The sequence below is a fragment of the Oryzias melastigma genome, linkage group LG2 (genome assembly GCF_002922805.2).
Source record: "Oryzias melastigma strain HK-1 linkage group LG2, ASM292280v2, whole genome shotgun sequence".
In the NCBI taxonomy this organism is placed as follows: domain Eukaryota; kingdom Metazoa; phylum Chordata; class Actinopteri; order Beloniformes; family Adrianichthyidae; genus Oryzias; species Oryzias melastigma.
In genome coordinates, this window is record NC_050513.1 from 18,620,319 (window position 1) to 18,639,590 (window position 19,272).

A 19,272-nucleotide genomic window follows, 5' to 3' on the forward strand; every position below is an offset into this window, starting at 1 on the left:
TCGGTTTGGTTGTTGAATTTCGAAATAATATCCTTGAGCCCCATAAGAGATTTTGATGGTTTCTCCCGCCGTGATGCCGAACCATTTTTAAGGGGATCGTTCACTTCACCCAGAATTATTTTTATAAATAACTTTTTATTATATGAATTCTTCTCACTTTTTTGGCCGTTTGGCTGTATCTCATCTCAGGTAGACCGCGTTCTGCCTCCACCTTATTTCTTTTATTTGTGAGGGTTTTTCAAAAAAAATTTTTTTTTTTTAATCAAATTTTTATCCAAGTTTTCTGGCTCTGGCGCTTTGATTTGAAAGCGAAAATGATGAAAGCGCAGTGAAAGTCCATCTAATTTCTGTTTTCATTTGTTCTTCTCGCCCCGCTTCACCTCCCTTGTATAGCGTGTGTGTGTTTGTGTGTTTGTGTGTTTGTTGTGCTTTCCTGTCTCTGAATATTTGCTTCCTTTCCTCCCGCGGAGCAGCTCAGCGGGTTACTTCACATCTCTAAATCTCTGGATGGAAGGAGGGAAAGAAACAGGTAAATGTGTCGTTATGACTTCAGTTCATGACCAAGTCTGTGGCGCTAGTACCAAACAGATATGAGAGTCATTTCTATCTTAAGTCTACTTTAGTTAACTAACTTTCACTGATGATATTTTTTTGACTGAACTAAGGAGGTTAAATCACCAAATCTTGGGGTTGAAAAAGGCCCTTATTTTGAAAGCGTCGCACACAGCAGGGGGGGGGGGTCTGTTTTAGCCCACATATAGAAAAACTGAAGAAAAAAATAAGTGCTGCAACTGCAACAAACGTTTATTGTGGTCAGAAACATCAAAGTATTACTAAACAGCAAACACTTTTAAAGAGTAATTTGTGTTTTTTGTACTGATCTGGTGTCAGCGGTGGGATCTCATTTAGTGAGCTTTGTTTGTTCACAAAACAAGTTTTTATTTATTACGTTTTTCTCTCTTTTGTTACATCATGTTAGTTTGAGAACAAAAACAAAATATGCTTCATGTTAGGGAAATGTGAAGCTTCTTTTTCTCTTTTTGTTGTTGTTGTTTCACTATGTAATAACCTCCAAAAAGAGAAAAAGTAAGTTCCACGAGCAGCAATTTTTATTATTTTATCGCTTTTATCTCTTTTTAAAAACGTGTCTACTTTAAATAACAGTAGTATTTTAATCACTTGAGCTTATTTCTGTGTCCTCCAAGTTTTTTTTTTTTTTTTTTTTTTTAGACATGTACCAGTTTTATTGACCCAGTCAGCTTGATTTGTGCACTCTTTTTATTTTTTTATTTTTTATTTGAACCAAACTGGTGTCAGGAGTGGGATCTAATTCTATTGCGATAACAGTTAGTAAGTTAATACACTTTGTTTGTGTGAACTTCCTTATTACATTTTTTTCTATTATTATTCACTAATCTGATGTTTGATTACAAAAATTTAACTTCTTTTCAATAAAATTCAAAGGATTCCAGGTAACTTTAGCTTTCTTTTTATTATTTTTGGTTTGTCCCCTGGACTCTAATAGCGCTAGATTTTAGAGATTTGTATTATTATTATTCTAAAAACATTGATTTAGAATTGTTTTTCGTTCCTTTAAAAAATGTCAGAGGACTGGCTAACTAGAATAAGTCAGTGGTATTTTACTTTGAAAATCATTTGTTCTGATTTCAACGTCCTTCAGTTTTAAGCTGAAGTTTCCTTTGACCTGCAACTAAGAGAAAACTTTTTAAAAATTTACGCATTTTATTTATATAGAAGTGTTATTCTAATAGGATTTTTTTTCTTCCCCCAAAAAATGTTTCATTTTTTTAAAATAAAATTATTAAAAAAAATAATAGAAACTTTGTCTATTTTATACATTACTTTTAAAAAAAACTCTTGAAAATTACTTTTTATTAAAAAACTTAATTTTTTCTTCCTCCAAAAATATATATAAATTGAATTTTTTACTGTAGCATAAATAAATAAATAAATACAATTTCGGAAAAATCAAAACAATTTAAAATAAACTTGAGTCTATTGTATACATTCCTTGAAAAAATGTGAAAAGAAGACTTTAAATATCTCGTTAAAAGTATTTCACCCACCAAAAAAAAAAAAATTCTCTTATTCCATGGAGAAAGAGCTAAACAACATCAATACATATTGAAAAATATAAATCATCCAGAAGTAACTTTGGTCTATTGTATACATTATTTAAAAAAACACTTATGAAGATTTCAGAAATCTCTTCAAACGTACTTTTTAGTCAAACAAGATTTCTTCTTCCCCCAAAAACATTTTTTATTTGGGGCTAAGATTGAATAAATAAACAAAATTCTTGACAAATATAAACCATCAGAAGTAACTTTAGTCTGTTGTTTACACCACTTAAAAAAAAAAACTTTACACATCTTTGTAAAAGTCAATTTCCACATAGAATTTTTGGTCCCCTGAAAAAAAAATCGTAAAAATGAGTTATTGTTGTGCTGGAACTTTAAATAAATAACTGAACTGAATTTCATTAGTTCAACAGCAGCTTCCATTCAAACAGCAGCAGATTGTTGGAGCCGTTTGTGTCGCTTGCATGCGGAAACTTGGACTTGATCCGCGTAATAACTGAGTAAAAAATCCCTCTTGGTGGCGTGGACGGCTTCCTCTCAACATGTGTGGCGTCCAGCGAGGTTTAAATCTGCCCACCTGTCCACATACTAATCCGCCGGCCTTATTACAAAACGGTGCAATTAATTAAAGGCTCAATGGCCGGGATTAGTAACCTACATTCAACCTAACGCATGACCAAAATGAGGAAAACCGCAGGTCTGAACACAGACAGGTGAGTTTACAGGAATTACAGGGATTATCCGTGCTGTATGTTTGAGCATAATGAAACCGGCTCCGTATGATGACCATCAAATCTGGATTAGATCATTCACAGCACAGGAGGGAGTTAAAACCCCAACGGTTTTCCCACTTTTTGTACAATTTTTGTGTTGTTTTGTTGCAGTTTCCCGATGCTAGGTGGGTAAAAAGTTCCAAACGGAGGTTATGAAACGGAGCAACAGATGACGGGCATTATCCCATCAACCTGCTGTCTCCGTCCCCTCTGTGTTCTCTGGGAGGACAGCCGGAGTGTGTGTGTTTGTGTGTTTGTGTGTGTTTGTGTGTCAGCACCTGTCACAAACAGCCTGTCAGAGCAGAAGAAAAGAAAGTTCAGCCATGAGGAAGGACGGAGAGGTTCCAGGCCGCGCTCGCCGCTCGCCGCTCCATCAAAGTGTTGTGTTGTTGTTTGTGTGAAGTCGTGTCTGCGCTGGAATTCTCTGAATTTGGTCACATTTGTGACTGAGAGATGAACTCTGACTCCTGCTGCGCGCAGAGAATCTGATAAACGCAACAAAACGGTTTGGTGAACGTGTTGAAAAACATGTTTGTGTTGTGATTACTGTTAGAGAATGTCTGTTTTTGTTGGTTAGAATGTTATTAGTTTGCTTTGATTAATTGTGTCCTTTATATTTACTTGTTTTAGTCGTTTAGGATTGTTTTTATTGTGACATCATTCCCTTAAATCTCAACAAAAGTGCAGCAAAAGTTTGCTTTGTCTTTTATTGGCTATTAAACTGTTTTATTACGCTAAATTTTATATTAAAATAATGGTTTTTTTTTTCAATAAAATAGTTGTTTTTCTAAGTTTTGTCACAATTTAGGTTTAATTTGTTGCTTACTTTTATTTATTTGTTTGTTTACTTTGGTTTGTAACGTGTTTCCACAAACACTCCTAAAGTTTTTTATTTTATTTTATTAAATATTGTTTATTTCCGTTTTTTCTGTGACATAATATCATGTATTGTCCCAAAAATCCCAACACAGAATGTTTAAGAGTGAACAAAACTATAACAAAACACAACAAAACAGTTTAGTAAACATGTAGAAATTTGTTTCTACTTTGTTTACTTAAAAAAAAAATGTTGTTTTTTTATTGTTTTGGCTGTTATTACTTTGTTTAGATAAACTGCCCTTTTTGTTTTGTTGTTGTTTAGTTATTTTAAGTTCTTTAGGTTGATTTCTATTGTGGCTTCTTGTCTTATTTTTGCTTAAAATCACAACAAAATTATGAATTCACAACATTTTTAAGAGTGCAGCAAAAGGTCAACAAAGTTGTTAGAAAGTTTAGTTTTTGGTTTGTTTCCCAAACTTTGTCCTTTATTGGCTTTTGAATTGTTTTATTACTTAAATTTTTTATATGTTTCTTTTTATTAAAATTGTCACTTTTCTGAGATTTTTTCATATTTCAAAGATTTGTCAAAATGTAAGTTTATTTTGTTGTTTACTTCTATTTATTTTGTTTCTTGTTTGTTTGTTTACTTTGGTTTCTCTCCTAAAGTTTTTTTTTTTTACCTTGATTTTGTATTAAACATTGTTTATTTCCAATAGTTCTTTGATATAATATCATGTATTGTCCCAAAAATCACAACACAGAATTTTTAAGAGTGAACAAAACTGCACAAAAGTACGACAACAAACACAAAAACAGTTTGGTAAACATGTTTCATTTGGTTTGTTTTCTTTGTTTCTTTCCCGAAATCTGTTATTTAGATTTTAATATAAAAATTGTTGATCCTGATGGATTTTTGTTAAAATGTTACTTGGCAAGTTTTGTGTTTTTAAGACAAACTTTCTTGTCTTATTCTTTGAATTTCTATTGATTAATGTGATTTTTTTTTACTTTCAAGACTTATTCATTTTTTTGTTTTCTTTTCATATTGACTTTTTATTTACAACTGTTTTTTGGGGTTTTTATTGGGGGGGGGAGTTTGTTTTTTGTGGCTTTGGCTCAAAATACCAACAAATACACATTTTTTAAGCGCTGAGCAAAAATAAAAAAAAAGGATAAATATGTCAGAAATATGTTTTCTTATTTGATTTGTTTATTTCTTTGTTATTTTCTGTCGTTTGTTGTCTTGCTTTTATAAATCAATGTATGTTTTTTGAGGTTTTCTACCTCTTTCTTCAGAATTATTTTTTTTCTTCCAAGATAAACTTTTTGTTTTTTATTTGTATATAGTTTTACTTTTTTTTTTTGACATTCGTTTCTGTGTTTCCCTGAAAAGTGTTTTTTTCCAGCTTCACTTTCTGTTTACTGACTCACTAGTTTGGCTTTTCTCCTTTTTATTTATTTATTTATTTGTTTGTTGTACATCAATAAAAACGTTCAAAGAGTTTCTTGTTTGTTTGATTAAACAGTTTTTTTTTCTTGTTTTTTTTTTTTTTTTACTTTTTTTTCTTCGTCTCATTTCTAGTTTTTGTTTAAACTTCAAACGGTGCATCTGCTGTAACTAAGTTATCCCGCTTAATTTTGGGTCGGGTCGGATCCAAACAGTCCCATTAGGATGAGTCGGAGTCGGAATCTGTCCATTTTTTTTATTTCTGACTACAAACTGAACCCTGAGCTCCCGTTTACTCAAACAATCTTGTTTTTTGTGGAAAGATGTTGTTTTTCACACCTGAAGCTCCAACAACGTTCTTATCATGTGTGAGAACGAAACCACGAAAGAGTTTGGAGTTTTCTGGTCGGAAAAATTACTTGGAATTTCCCATTTCCTTGTTTTTTGAGCAAACCGGACAGGTCTCCCTTCCGACTTTTCATTAAAGTTCTACTATGTCCATAAGGGGTTGGACAGTCACCTGGAAGTACTTCATCCCTGACAAAAACCCCAAATCGAGACATCCTAAACAAGGATCTGGACCGGGAAGACTCCGGGGAGCCGGGGTCCCGCCGGATCCTGACTTTCCGTACCCGAGTCGTTCCAGGCGAGGATCCCGGGAAAACATGAGCCGATCTGCATACACGCCGGCTCGAGTCCCGAGTGTTATGTACCTCACCAGAAGGTTAACTTCTCCGCCTGTAAATTGCCGCCGCCCCCCCGCTGCCGCCACCGGACAAAAGGCTCAGCAGTGGTCTGGTGATTGCCTCCTTTCAAATGGAAATGCCAGTTGCCTCTCTTCTGTCGGTTCCCTTAAGCAGTGTACAAATTACAGTTTACCAGGCATAGAGGAATAAAAGGGAGTAGATAGATAGGAAAAAAAGAAGGCGGGGAGGGAGGGGTGAATGGAGCCGAATATCCTTTCTACCGTCATTTTTTTTTCTTCTTTAATTCGGAAAAGAGACATGTAAATCAGCCTTTAAGTGCTCCACTCAGGAACCGCCATCGTGCCCTAATTGTCACAGTCAATTGTGGCCAACAGTCTCCTCAATCCCGGCAGCTTTTGACAACAAGCACGCACGGATCAAAGGACGAATCATCGACTCTCCTCCCGGCGCACACGTGTTCTCCAAAAGGGAAAGGCCCCGAGGCGCGAGGTGAGCGTTGGATCAAAACCAGACGGGATTTCAAGATATCCAGTAGCGGGTCGGCAGTCCTTGACTCGGACTTCCCAACAAACGGACTCGTCTGGGAGTTCAAAGCTTACCACTTTACCCCCCGAAAGTTTGGTTCGGCCAGCAGGTCCTAAAGAGGTGCAACGAAATGGTAATGTAACGTTCCAGTTCTCACATCTCAGACCGACTCCAACACCAGCTCTTATCAAACGACACATTCATAATGAAGCGCTTCCTTTTGATGTGCGCCAAATGAACACTAATCTGATGATATCTGCCCCTGGCTACAAGAAAAGGGCTAATGATTATTTTATGTGTTTGCCCCGGCAACTCTTAAGCGTGAGGATCAATTGCGGCTCGGCTTAAATATTGAAGGAGTCCATTCTGACGGGGCTGCCCTGATTTCTCCGATGTCGGACAGAAAGTTCGCGAAGAGGAAATGCGAGGCGCCGCGGCACACGTCAAACCCAAATACCAGAAACGTGTCATGTCAGAAGACTCCTGACATCCCTCCCAGTTTCTCCTCGTTGATGTGATATGTAGGGTGAATGTAGACGGTCTCTTGGTTCCAGACCTTAAAGACGATTGGTCGATAGATTAACAGACTTCTCTAAAGCTTTGAGACTTTAAAAGAAAGAGGAAAATGCCATCACGTCCAGTACCGGGTTGGGGTACTGGTACTGGGCTAGGTTACAGTACTAGTACTGGGCGGGGTACCAGATGCATTACTGGACCGGACCGGACCCGATACAAACATTGTTAATGTTTGGGTACTGGGTTAGGGTACCGGACGTGATACTGGACGCGGTACCGGATGCTATACTGGATCCGACCTGGTACCAAACATGATACCCGACGCAAACCAAGTTGGAGGATCGGTACTGGGTTAGGGTACTGCTATTGGTCGTGGTACCAGATGTGTTACCGGACCCGACCCGGTACCTAACGCAAACTGGGTTAGGGTACCGTAACTGGGTTAGTGTACCCAGCAGCGGCTAGGGTACCACTACTGGGTTTGAGTACCAATACCGGATGCAGAACAAGATGTAATGATGGACTAGATGTGGTATCCAACTCAAACTGGGTTAGGGTACCGCTACCGCGTTAGTGTACCAATAATGGATGTGGCACCAGATGCACTACCGGACCCGACCTGGTAGCAGCACGGTACCCGGCGCAAACCAGGTTAGGTTACTGGTACTGGGTTAGGGTACCAATACCAGACGCGGTAGCAGACAAGACCTGGTACCTAACACGAACCAGGCTAGGGTACCATAACTGGGTTAGTGTAACCAGTAGCAGCTAGGGTACCGCTACTGCATTAGCGTACCGATAACGGACGCAGTACCAGATGTGGAACCAGACCCAAACCGGTGCTAGACGCGGTACCCGATGTGAACCAGGTTAGGGTACCACTACTGGATTAGAGTCCTGATAGCGGACGTAGAAGCAAATGTGGTGACAGACCCAACATGGTACAAGAAGCGGTACTAGATGTGTTACCCAACACTAACCAAGTTAGGGTACCGCCACTGCGTTAGCGTACCAATACCGGACGTAGCACCAGAGTCACTACAGGATCCGACCTGATATCAGCGCAGTACCCGACGCAAACCGGGTTAGGTTACTGGTACTGGCTTAGGGTACCAATACCAGATGCGGTACTCGACCCGACCTGGTACCACATGCAGTACCCGACATAAACCAGGTTAGAGGTTTAGAGTACCGATACCGGACGTGGCACCAGATGCACTACAGGACCCGACCCGATATCAGTGCAGTACCCGACATAAACCAGGTTAGGGTACCACTACTGGTTTAGAGTACTGATACCGGACGTGGCACCAGATGCACTACTGGACCCGACCTGGTACCAGCGCAGAACCCAACGCGAACCGTGTTGGGGTGCCGGTACTGGGTTAGGGTACCGATATCAGACGCGGTACCGGACGTGGTACCAGATGCGGTATTGAACCTTTAATTTAATGGGAACTGCCAGCACCTCTAAAAACGACGAGTTGGGGAGATCCAAAATGTCAGTTTTTGGCCTGCAGAGATCCTTAATTAAACGTCAATATGACTAAGGAATGAGAATGTGTTGGATATTCAAGACTTTATGCTAATAGCCAACACTTAACATTAATTATTACATACCGGATTTGATGTTAGTACCCAGTGTACTGTAAAGGGTTGCATAACAGCGTACCGCTTTTAGTTTATTTACGTTGATTCCATAAAGTCCTCAGTAATAATTTACGTTAAGTGCTACTAATGTAACATGTTGCAACAAAGACAGTACTATTCAGTACCTTATAGTACTTTTCACGTAAAGTGTTGAAAATCAACATGCAACACTTGTTAAATGTTTTGTATAGATTCCAATATGAAACACTTTACGCAAAGTATTGCATACTAGCGCAAATATGATATGCAACACTTTACACCATTATCCAACTCTTAACGTAGAGTGCCAAAACTTTAAGTTTTGCATATCAGTGCAAAGCCAATATGAAAAAGCAGTTTTCTTTCTCAGTATAAGCTCATTTACAATGCTAGTTGAAGAGTTACGATATGTCCAGAAGCACTTTATTTTGGTGTCACCGGAGACATCTTTGGTGTTAAAGGGTTAAAACACCATCTAGTATAGAGACAGAATTTGTGTGTCTTTAGTACTTTTATTTTAATAGTAAATATCTCCTAAGAAAACAATTTTTATGAACCACCTTGAGAGAAAACCAACTCGATGGTTTTCCTAACCAATAGAAACTCTTCATTTGGGTTGTGGGCGACCATGTTTGATCCTAAATGACCATTTGTTATCCGTTGGAGAGCCCAAACCCTCAGAACGGGTCAAAACCGAGTCCGTTTGGACACTTTTAATTGTGGTTTTCTCATCCGTCTCCACTAACACGTGTCTGATCTTCATTCAAACCAGGAAAAACCAACAGTAGGATCTGCTTTCCTTCCAGGGAGCGTTCCCGTCGCACACGCTGTCCTGAGTTGACGGTAACCTCCGGGTCCGAGCGGCTGACTGGCGCCCCCAGAGCGTTTTTGACATGGAAATGCTCTGATTGAGAGCTGCTGCATCAGTTGCTCCATTCACTGACCGCGGGGAATTTCCTGTCTCACACTGGGAAAAATCAAAGACAACTTCTCTGGAAGTCCGATTTCCTCGGTGGTCGCAGGGAATTTCTGGGAAAGCTGGCGCAAATCATGACCGGCGCCGGCGGGGAGCGTCCACTACTGCAGGTGAGGTCGGCGGCGGCAGAAAGTTTGGTCCCGGCTTTGTGTCCTGATGGAGTCAGACAGGAAGAACATGCGGATATGCAAATGTCTGTCAAGACTAGAGCGCAAACAATTATTCAAATGTTTGATTAATTATTCAGCGGAGGCGCCGTCAATTATTCATTCTGCTGAGCGATGAAGTCTCCACATTTTCCCCTCTTCTCTTCTGTGAGGGAGAAGTTTCCTTGTGGGATCAATCAGCGTCCCAATCACAAGCGTTTTCGGCGTAAACGCGGCGGATTTGTTTTGGTGGCACTTTTTGCGCCGGATCAGACGCTCCCCACTGTACGCATCAAGTATTCCGTATGTGGGCCGGCGCTGTCTTTGTGTCTGCTCTCCGGCTGTTTGGATTGGCTCTGCTGCTGTTTGGAAAGAGCGCTGACCACTTCAATCAATTCCAGCTCTGTTTAAGGAGAAGTTGTCAAATCAAATCAAAACTTTCCAAAGTTTGCATCAGAAGCTCGTTGCTTTGAAACCATTACCATTGTCTGGCTTTCATTGGAAGTCAAAGCAGCAAATGGGAATTAAAAGCTCAAAAAAAGGGAAAAGTCAGGACTTCTCAGTAGCAAAAATACACTTAGTTCTCAGAAACCTACTGTGTTACGTCCCCATGTGTGCCTCGAGTCTGGGGGAAAATGTAAACAAGGGGACAGTATAAAAACTGGACACCAAGTAAGAATAAAAAAAGTTTATTAAATACATGAAACCAAAGAAAAAACAAAATGAAATCATTAGAAATGGAACAAAAATGGAATTAGAACCTTGGCCGAACATAAAATACGTCAGGGAGACTGCCGACCCAGACATGTCGGCTAATGGCTGCCTAGCAAAAAAATACAGAGAAAACAAATAAACAAAGCCCACAAATCAAGACTACCAAGGTCAAACTAAAATAACAAAACCCAGCAGGATAAGACTGTTGAGTACAAAGAGGAGTAAAAAGAACGAAACAAAACCAGAACAACAAAACTTAAACCTCCACCTGCCAGGTGGGGAAAACTATCTTAATTGCTGGTTTCAATTAAAGAAAAAAAAAGGTAATTGGAACTTTGGCCAAACATAAAATCAGTCATGGAGACTATTGACCGTCGACCGTCTGAGTCAACAGCTCCTGCTAATGGACAAATAAGGGACAAACACAAATAAACAAAGCCCACAAATCAAGACTACCAAAAGTCAGGGAGACTATTGACCGTCGACCATCGGAGTCAACAGCTCCTGCTAATGGACAAATAAGGGACAAACACAAATAAACAAAGCCCACAAATCAAGACTACCAGGTTCTAGCCCCAAACTAAAATAACAAAACCCAGCAGTAAAAGACTGCTGAGAACAGGTGCTAATTAAGATCATTTGCAACATTTAACGTAATACTTGAGGCAAGATGTTGCATATTAGCATTAACTGTTGCAAACTGGTACTAAAATACCAACATTTTACGTAATATTTAACGTTGAGTCCTGATTTTCATGTCCGATATATCATAAAGTAGACCTGCGCAATACATCAAAAATGTATCGACATCGCGATATTAGCTTAATCCGCGATATTGATAAATAGCGTAAACCTCGATAAATATGTTGACACGAATGCTTACATGGAGAAACCATCATGTTTATGAAAATAAACAAGTACACACTACTTGTATTGTTTTTGATTGTTAGTTTTGGCCAGTACTACCACTAAGGTAGATCACTGCTCTTTGCTGTTTACCCGATAAGTCCTAACACGCTTACGGTTAAGAAAACTTTTGTGATAATTTACGTTGACTTTTATTTCAATAAAACCCTGCAAATAAAATATAAATGACACATTGGTTATTATTTTGTTGTTCACGAAGCAAAAGTCACAAATATTGCACATCGAAAGATTTTCTCATATCCTGCAACAAATATCGTAAAGCCTACGCTAAAGTATTGAATATTTGGTATTACGTGTTGCAAATTAGCATCCAGTATGCAATACATAACGTCAAACATGGTGTCGAATATGTAACATTTGTCATAGTAAAGTGTTGCGTGTTACCATTAACTGTTGCAAATTGGTACTAAATGTGCGATATGTGTTAATAAATCCGTGTATCATTCGTTCTTTCGTTTTTCAATTTAAAATCGGAAATGAAAAAACGAAAAACCAACCGTTTTTTCGTTTTTCCATTCAAAATCCAAAACGAAAAAACGAAAAACGACCCGTTTTTCGTTTTTTCGTTTTGCGCACCAAAACGAAAAAACGAAAATCGGATAACGGGACTTTGATTCGTTTTTCGTAATCTCGTTTTTGACACAGGGGGAAAGCCGGAAGTAGTTTCCGCATATTCTTATTGTGAAAATCTGCTGCACTGCGCCCGCTGTAGCTGTCTTTCACATTTATAATAACACAATATAACAAAAAACAGCATTTAATTTATTATCTACTGCTGTTATGACAAATGCGTTTTCCCTGCCAAGAATTATATCAATGTTTCCGATAACTATTTATTGTCTATTGGTACATTCTTCTGTTTCATATTTCATGTTTTCTCATCTTAAATTAACCAAACAAAGCTCCGTTTTTGTCACTGATCTGCGTGTCTGATGCTAGCGCTAGCTAGCTAGCTAGCATCACCTTCCAGACATGTGGCACGTTGCCAGCTCCGTCACGAACATTCTGACAGTGTTGACACTGCTGATCAGAGCTTTTCATTGAATATACAGCCAACAACTTCTCATATTTAATTACATCATGGGTTTAATAACCCCAGGAAATAGCTGCAGGTAAAAACGGACATTTACAGTCTCGTCAAAGCAGCAGAAAGTGCGGCTTCAGTTACCGGGACCCCTCGCCTGTAGGGAGGATGGTACCCGAGGCTCGGAGCATGTTTCTGGGACGGTTTTACCCAGGAACGTGCTCACGTCTCCATTAGAACTCTATGCATGCCCCGTCTTTGAGTTAGCAACAGCTAGCTTGTCAAAGTAGCAAACTCACATCGTCAGAGACAGACTGAAAAAAATAATAATATAACTGATTCTTACCTGGAACGGATGTATTATCATGTCCTCCGGTCTCTGATTTTCCTTTTACCGTCACAAAACAACAATAAAATGACCACTTTCCCTGGACGAAAGACAGCTACAGCGGGCGCAGTGCAGCAGATTTTCACAATAAGAATATGCGGAAACTACTTCCGGCTTTCCCCCTGTGTCAAAAACGAGATTACGAAAAACGAATCAAAGTCCCGTTATCCGATTTTCGTTTTTTCGTTTTGGTGCGCAAAACGAAAAAACGAAAAACGGGTCGTTTTTCGTTTTTTCGTTTTGGATTTTGAATGAAAAAACGAAAAAACGGTTGGTTTTTCGTTTTTTCATTTCCGATTTTAAATTGAAAAACGAAAGAACGAATGATACACGGATTTTAATACTTAACGCAAAGTGTTGCCTATTAGCTTTAAGTGTTACTTATTGGGACCCGAAATTCAACACATATTGTAAGGTTTTAATTTTTTGCTTCAAGTATTACATATTGGCGCCAATATGCAACATTTACTAAAATAGCGTAAAGATTTACATTTTACGCTAGTTAAATGTTACTTTGCGGTACGTGATATGCAACACATATCGCAATGTTTAACGTAAGATGTTGCTTTTCGCTATTATGTATTGCATATTGGCAACTAATATGTAACATTTAATGTAATACTGATGAGATGAAGTTTTGTATATTAGCGTTAAATGTTACATATTCACGCCCACTATTCAACATTTAGCGTAATAAATGCTGAAAATTGGCATCTAATAATCAAACATTTTAAGTAATATTTAAATGTAGCCTCAAACAAACAGACAGACATTAGTTCAGAGAGGAATGAAGCCCAGCTAAAAGTCCACTAAGCTAAATCAGAGTCAGGCAGGCAGAAGTCAGTCATCAAAGTGTTCATTTCCTCATTAAATATTGGATATGCAACATTTACACCGATACTTTACGTAAAGTGTTGCATATTAGCATAAAATATTGCATTTTCATGCCCAGATATGCAACATTTTACTCAAGACTCAGCATAAAGTGTTGTATTTGTCACATATATCCAGCCCTAGATGCAGATCACTAAAGCCGCTTTTCTCCTCGACTGATTGTCTGATTTACGTTAGTTGCGTAAACGGTCATAGAGCTAGGCTACGTCAAAAAGCGCCATATTACCGTCACCAGTGACGTCTCTGGTGTTAAAGGGTTAATGCAATTCACCAACTCCAAACAAAACAGTATAATCACACATCTATCATTGTGGAAGATTAGAGAATGTTTTCTTGTTGACAATCTTTGTTTTCAGGTTCAGAACCACAAATGACAGTGAAACAACCTAAATAACATTTTAATCTGAGGGTTTAGAGGTGGTACGAGAAGGATTCCCAGATTATCACACCACAATTTGAGTCAATATTAAGCCGAGTAACAAAGACTCATAAACCTGAGCCTGATGCTCTCACTGGTTCATACGCTGGATTTAAAAACAAGTTTTTTCTACCAGTTTTGTGGTTTATATTTGTTATTTAGGCCTTGGTTCACCCTGAAGCCTTCTGTTTCACTTCTAGTTATTGTTTGGTTGTTTTGTCTTGTAAATACATTTGTTATATTGTTATGGAGACATTCTCTTTGTGTTTTTGTTACACTTCCGCTTTAATTTACCTTTATGCTACGCCCCAAACCCCTAGAGCAGAGGTCGGGAACCTTTAACATTTAAAGAGCCATTTGGGCTCATTTTCTACTGATCAAAACCTAGAAGGAGAAGGATGGTCTTACTTTAGCGTTTAAGCTATTTGGGTTAGAATTCATGACCTGCTTTTTGTTTTTTTGTTTTTAATAAACATGAACTATGTCTATTTTTGGCACAAAAAAGGAAAAAATATACAAAGGAACTAGCATTTCTCAAATTTGCTTTTTTTTCCCATTTTTTTTTTTACCTTATTGGCCTTATTGGCGAAAAAAGAAAACTTGTTGCTTAATTACAAGCTGAATGCCAAACTAGCATGAAATTCCTTGGTACATTTAATTAGCCAAAAACGTTAGCATGTTGCTAAAATAAAAGCCAGACTGTAAATTATCCTAAAAACTCCAGTAGATAACAAATCATCCAAAAATGTTAGTATATTGCTAAAATATTAGCTAAACTCTAAATTAGCATAACATTCCATGATGAATTTAATCAGCCAAAAATGTTAGCCTGTTGCTAAAATATTAGCTAAACTCTGAATTAGCATAAAATTCCTCAGTAAACTAAATCAACCAAAAACGTTAGCCTGTTGCTAAAATAGAAACTAAACTCTGAATTTGCCAAAAAAAAACCCAGTAGATAACAAATTAGCCAAAAACGTTAGCATGTTGTTAAAATAGCAGCTAAACTCTAAATTAGCCAAAAAACCCTAGTAGACAACAAATTAGCCAAAAATGTTAGCATTAAATAATATCTTTTTTTTTTTTTAAATGACTATTATTTTATTTTCTTCCCCCAGAGAGCCACAATGGAGAGATAAAGATCCACATGAGGCTCTGGAGCCTCAGACTCCTGGTCTAGACCACATGGGGTGTAACACATATCAAAACACGTTTTTTTCTACCAGTTTTTCTCCGTAGGGTTTTCTCAAATATTTCAGCGTTCTGTAATGAGTAGGAATGTATTTAACTGGAACCATGATCTAAACTAAATTGGACCAATTTGTGTGAATCAGGCGGTTTTACACTTAATGGTCCAAGAGCATCTGGTCCATTTTTACAAGTTTACATAAAAAAATGCAAAGGTCGATTACAATTGCATTAATTATTATTAATCATTAATTTCATTTAGGTCGCCGCGTAATGTTTTATGTTTGGAATGCGCCTAAAGTTTAACGGCTACACAAACCACAGTGACATCGTCGACACGAAAACACAATCAACAAGTTGTCGAGTTAATAGACAAATGAAACTTTGGTGTTTGCGACCATATTGGCAATTCAATGAAAAAGCGGATGGGAAGAGGGGGCGGGGCGTCAGGGAAAGTTTAAGAAAAGTCAGAAACTTGTTTTTTTATATTTGCTGCGGTCCAACAGCTGGACGAGTGTTCGTGTTCGTTTGGAGAATCCTCGGCTCCATCGGCTGCTAACAAGAACATGAAAACTGAGTTTGGGGAGAAAGTATTTGTTTCTGCAGCTCTGTGGTTGGAGGCTTTCTAGTTTGACTCGAGAGATCAGAACCACTCTGAGAACCCCCCTTACCCCCCCCCCCTGCAGCTATGGCTCAAATGTAAATGTATTTCTGCATGTTTGAGGAGTTCACACGCTCCCGCTCCAGCCTTCTGCCTTTAATTGTCCGTCAATCTCTGGAGTTCTTCTGTGGCCGAGTCGAGCCCCTCGGAGAGTCGCAAACGAGGGATGTTTCTGTCGCCTCGGAACGCCGGCGACGGCCGTTGTTTTAATTAAGGAGAAGCAGAAACTTTGCTTTCAGGGCAGAAACACAAACTGAAGGCTTTTATTTTGGCAGGGATTTTTTTTTTATACCGCTGGAGCTGCAAACGCTCGACAGCTGCTTTGAGTCGAGCAAACATCTTCCCCTCGACGTGCCCCCCCCCCTCCTCCAGCCCTCTTTGTGGTCCAAACCGGCTCGGCTGGCTCTTAAAGACATCGTAATTGTATTTACGCCGAGTCGGTGCACTGCTGAAAGTTTGGGTTCACAAAAAACTGCACTTTTAACTGAAAATATGGAGGTTTTACACTGTAAAATAACCCAAACCTTTGAGTATTCGTGTATATGACTGGATTTAGAGACTGGACTGATGGGATTATCACTGCAAAAAGCTGTAAATCATCAAAAATTCAACAAAATGACAATTTTCCACAGGAATGTACTGTAAAAACGTCGCTGGTTAATATTTTGGGGCAAATATAGCAAAATTAATTTCAGTAAAACTTCATAAAATTTAGCAAAAATTGTCAAAAATGCAGTCATGCTAATGGAATCTATGAATAAATTTAGAGACTGCATTATTGTTATCGATCCAAAAATTGTCGCTAGTTAATTTTTGGGGGAATATTTGCAACATTTTGCAAACGGCGCCTGAACCAATTTCAGCTAAACTCCAGAAAACTAAAGTGCTAAAGTGTTTTCAATCTATTTATAGATTTACAGCCTGGATTGTTCATATTATCTCGGCAAAAAGCTGTTAAACTCCAAAAAAGTGAACAAAAATGCATTTTTAAACAGGACTGCTCTGTAAAATTGTTAGTAGTTAAATTTTAGGGGGAAAATTTGCAAGATTTTGCAAAAAGTGTCAAAATCTATTTCAGGAAAACGTCATCAAACGTTGGACAAAAATGTCAAAAATTCAGTTGTGCTGAAATGTATAGAATGTATAAATAAATTTAGAGTCTGGATTGTTGAATTTATAATTTCAAAAAGCAGTAAATCCAAAACAGTGAGCAAAAATTTTTTTTTTTTCTTTTCAGGAATTCATTGTAAAAAAAAATACTAGATCAATTTCTGTTGTAAACTTGCAACATTTTTCAAAAAGTGCCAAACCAATTTTAATAAGACTTAAATTTAAAGACTTAAACTTTCCAAAAAAATCTCAAAAATGTCTTTGAAAATGGATTGTTACCATTACTGCAAAAATTGGTGTTTTTTTTAAATATAAATTCACGGTAAAAACGTTAGTGGTAAATGTTTGGAGGTAAATTTGTGAGGTTTTGCAGAAAATGTAAAACCAATTTCTGTAAAACTGTAAAACAGAATCAATTTAAAACTGCAGTTGTGCTAAAAGAATATATTGCATTGTGTATTGATTGATTGGTTGATATTATCACTGCAAAAATCTACACATTTATTTAAAAAATTTAAATGAATACACAGTGAAAACATCTCGAGTTATTGTTTTGTGAAGCCATTCGTAAAACTTTACAAAATGTGCCCAAATCAAATTTCGTAAAACTTCGTCAAAAAAAGTGTCAAAAATGTACTAAAGTGTTGAGATGCTTGATTGTTGTTTTTATAACCACACAAATCTGTAAATCCCAAAAGATCAAACAGAACAATTTTGGAAAACTTTTCAAAAACATTTTTTGTAAAAAATAAAAAATTGATAAACACTTGAAAATTAAGTTTTATTTTAGTTGGACTAATTTTAAAGGATTAAACCTTTTTTGCATTAAAACTTAATTTCTGGAGTCGATGTTGAATCTAAATATACTTTACAAAGAAAGTGTCAAATATCAAAGAAAGGAGTCGTGTTGAGATGGGCTTCAAATCAGGGCCGCAGCAAAGGGGGGACTTGGGGGGGTTAAAGCCCCACAAGTCCTGCGTGTAAAATCAAGGTTTTGTCTTCTTCTTTGAAGAAAAAAAAAAAATATATATATATATATATATATATATTAAAATGCGACAAAAAAAATCCCAGAAAAGAAAACTTGGTTAAAAAATGTAGATTCTGCACTCTAAAACTTTAATTTAGCAGGAATAATCCATCTAAAACATGGCGTAGAACACTCCTCTTACTGATTATATGAATGTATTAGTAGATTTAAAAGCTGGATTGTTGATTTTATCAGCATACAAAACTGTAAATTGAATAAATGAACACTATTTTTTACAAAAAAAAACGCAGGACCTTTCTTTTTTTTCTTGCAAAAAAGTGAACTCAACACTTCCATTGATTACAGTGTAGCTCATAGCTGACGTCATTTTTTACTTTTTTTTAATATAAACCTAATTTTATTTGTAAAGAAAAAAGTAAAGTAAAATGCAAAAAAAATAGTGGTTTGAACAAGAAGGAATCAATTTTTACAGAAATGTGCTGTAAAAAAAAGAAAACAATATCTTTGGTTAATTCATTTTGTAAATGTCCACGATTTTTCTGAACTTACAAAACCTTTTTTTTAATTTTTTAGAAAAGCTGGGGGGAGGGGCACAGTTCACCCCACCCCTCCCCCAACTGTGATTTGTATTGATTTGTGTGAATTCATTTATAATTTGAAAAACACCTACAGGACCTTTCTGTCTTATTTTACTGCAAGTGAACTCAACACTTTCATTTTTACAGTGTAGCTCCTCCGCTCACGTCACTTTTCTTTCTTTTTTAAATAAAAACATAATTTCATTTGTAAAAAAAAGAAAATGCCTTAAACAGTGGTTTAAACAAGAAGCTGGGGGGAGGGGCACAGTGCAGCCACCCCTCCCCCCACAAACTGTGATTTATATTCTGATTTGTTTGAATGAATTTAAAATTTAAAAAAAAAATTGGACTTTTCTTTCTTTCTTTGTCCTATTTATTTATTTTTTTCGTTTTACTGCAAATGGACTCAACGCTTTTATTTTGTAGAGTGCAGCTCAGATGCTGATGTCATGTTAGAGACGCGTGTTTGTTCTGAAGCGTCATCGCTGACATGTGACCTGAAACGAGACTCGCTTCTGCTGTTCTCCGCCGTCTGAAACCCGACCTGCCAACACTGTAAAAGATGTCAGCGTTGATTTTTATTCATTTATTTATTTTCCTTATTTATTTATTTGTTTAAATCAGGTTCCTGCAGGAATCTCACCGTCTCACCTGCAGCTCAGCGAGTCCGGAGACCGTCAGCTCTCTGAGCGGAGAACTCCAAGTCACGTCTTTTTCTCTTTTTGGGGGGGTTGCTCCT